This window comes from Callithrix jacchus, chromosome 2 (genome assembly GCF_049354715.1).
Source record: "Callithrix jacchus isolate 240 chromosome 2, calJac240_pri, whole genome shotgun sequence".
NCBI classification, from domain to species: domain Eukaryota; kingdom Metazoa; phylum Chordata; class Mammalia; order Primates; family Cebidae; genus Callithrix; species Callithrix jacchus.
This window is the reverse complement of record NC_133503.1, coordinates 171,241,020-171,243,398: the sequence shown is the minus strand read 5'-3', so window position 1 is coordinate 171,243,398 and position 2,379 is coordinate 171,241,020. Positions and strand designations below refer to the sequence as shown.

The 2,379-nt window shown below is 41.2% G+C and overlaps 1 pseudogene; it reads left to right on the top strand.

The window, feature by feature from the left end:
* Positions 1-412: 412 nt before the first annotated feature.
* LOC100405325 (60 kDa heat shock protein, mitochondrial pseudogene) lies at positions 413-2,115 on the top strand (annotated as a pseudogene).
* Positions 2,116-2,379: the final 264 nt, after the last annotated feature.

The following is a 2,379-nucleotide window of genomic DNA, read 5'->3' as shown; positions in this document are numbered from 1 at the left end:
CTTTCCTGTGATGCCCACCTGAAAGGTGCTGGTACATGGCTGAGTCATGACATGTCACGTACATGACAGCTCAGTCAAGCTGAAAATCAGCATGGAATAAGAAAGGGCAAAGGGTAAGCTACATCTTTGAAAGGGAGTGTCCATCTGTACCCATGTCACCTGTGAGAAGAGAGGTTTTGCTCTGCAGAGATCTAATGGTTATTTCCAAATTGCCTTTTCTAAAGGGTCTCTTTTTGACATTTGAATGTCAGAATCACCACCCTAAAAGATAGTCTTGGTGTTGGTTGAACCTTTGGTTTACACGAGGCTTGTTGAAGAAAAGGGTCAAACTCTGAAAAAATATTTGAAGAGGCCTCACTTACTGCTGATGACCTGCCTTTCCATGTACATGCCCTGCCGCTGCCCTGCAGAAATGCTCCAGTTACCCACAGTCTTTTGCCAGATGAGAAAACGTCTGGCTCCAGGGTCCTGGCTCCTCATCTCACTCGGGCTTATGCCAAAGATGTAAAATTTGGTGCAGATGCCTGAGTCTTAATGCTTCTAGGTATGGATCTTTTAGCCGATGCCATAGCTGTTACAATGGGGCTAATAACAGTGATTATTGAGCAAAGCTGGGTAAGTCCCAAAGTAACAAAAGATGGTGTGACTGTTGCAAAGTCCACTGACTAAAAGGATAAATATAAAAATACTGGAGCTAACCTTCTTCAAGATGTTACCAATAACACAAATGAAGAGGCTGGGGATGGCACTACCATGACTACTGTACTGGCACACTCTATTGCCAAGGAAGGCTTCAAGAAGATTAGCAAAGGTGCTAATACAATGGAAATCAGGAGAGGTGTGATGTTAGCCATTGATGCTGTAATTGTTGAACTTAAAAAGCAGTCTAAACCTGTGACCACCCCCGAAGAAATTGCACAGGTTGCTACAATTTCTGCAAATGGAGACAAAGAAATTGGGAGTATCATCTCTGATGCTATGAAAAAGGTTGGAAGAAAGGGTGTCATCACAGTAAAGGATGGAAAAACACTGAATGATGAACTAGAAATTGTTGAAGGCATGAAGTTTGATTGAGGCTATATTTCTCCATGCTTTATTAATATGTCAAAAGGTCAGAAACATGAATTCCAGGATGCCTATGTTCTGTTGAGTGAAAAGAAAATTTCTAGCGTCCAGTCCATTGTACCTGCTCTTGAAATTGCCAGTGCTCACTGTAAGGCTTTGGTCATAATGGCTGGAGACATTGATGGAGAAGCTCTGAGTACATTTGTCTTGAATAGGCTAAAGGTTGGTCTTCAGGTTGCGGCAGTTAAGGCTCCAGGGTTTGGTGACAACAGTAAGAACCAGCCTAAAGATATGACTATTGCTACTGGTGATGCAGTGTTTGGTGAAGAGGGGTTGACCTTAAATCTTGAAGATGTTCAGCATCATGACTTTGGAAAAGTTGGGGAGGTCATTGTGACCAAAGATGATGCCAAGCTCTTAAAATAAAAAGGTAACAAGGCTCTAATTGAAAAACCTATTCAAGATATCATTGGGCAGCTAGATGTTACAACTAGTGAATATGAGAAGGAGAAACTGAATGAATGGCTGGCAAAACTTTCAGGTGGAGTAGCTGTGCTGCAGGTTGGTGGGACAAGTGTTGTTGAAATAAATAAAAAGAAGACAGAGTTATGGATGCCCTTAACGCTACAAGAGCTGCTGTTGAATAAGGCATTGTTTTGGGAGGGAGTTTTGTCCTGCTTTGGTACACTCCAGCCAAAGCTGGACTCTAGCTAATGAAGATCAAAAATTGGTATAGAAATTATTTAAAGAATGCACAAAATTCCAGCAATGACCATTGCTAAGAATGTAGGTGTTGAGGAATCTTTGATAGTTGAGAAAATTAGGCAAAGTTCCTCAGAAGTTGGTTATGATGCTATGGCTGGAGATTTTGTGAATATGGTGGAAAAATGAATTATTGACCCAACAAAGGTTGTGAGAACTGATTTATTGGATGCTGCTGGTGTGGCCTCTCTGTTAACTACAGCAGCAGTTGCAGTCACAGAAATTCCTAAAGAAGAGAAGGACCCTGGAATGGGTGCAATGGGTGGAATGGGAGGTGGCATGTTCTAACTCCTAGAACAGTGCTTTACCTTTATTAATGAACTGTGACAGGAAGTCCAAGGCAGTGTTCCTCACCAATAACTTCAGAGAAGTCAGTTGGAGAAAATGAAGGAAAGGCTGGCTGATGTTTAAGACATCGCTATAATCATCAGTTTCTGGTTTCAGTTGACAAAATACATAACGGTTTATTGCTGCCATTGTCCATGCCTACAGATAATTTATTTTGTATTTTTGAATAAAAAGACATTTGTACATTCCTGATACTGGGTACAA